A 427-nucleotide genomic window follows, 5' to 3' on the forward strand; every position below is an offset into this window, starting at 1 on the left:
CTTCCGGCAACTGGCGCATGCGCTTAAGGAGCGGAGAGGCTCCACACGCCCTCCCGGCTTTTTCAGACCACGCCCCCTTGTTGGTAAGTCACGCCCTGTTACCCTCAAACCACGCCCCCGCGTCGCCCGCCCGCCCCGCACCGAACCCGCTCCCGCCGCGGTCGCGGCGGGAGCGGGTTCGGTGCGGGGCGGGCGGGGCGACGCGAAGGTTCTGCATCTGCTTATATTACTAGAAAACAAAACAAAACATAGACTCATTTTGGTTAGAAAAGACCTTTAAGATCGTCGAATCCAACCATCAACCCAGCACTGCCAAGTGCACCTCTAACCCATGTCCCTAAAAACCTCATCTCCACGTCTCTTAACCCCCACCCAGGGATGGTGATTCCACCACTGCCCTGAGAAACCTATTTCAATGACCAACAGC

Source organism: Streptopelia decaocto (genome assembly GCF_964273445.1).
Source record: "Streptopelia decaocto genome assembly, chromosome: 2".
NCBI classification, from domain to species: domain Eukaryota; kingdom Metazoa; phylum Chordata; class Aves; order Columbiformes; family Columbidae; genus Streptopelia; species Streptopelia decaocto.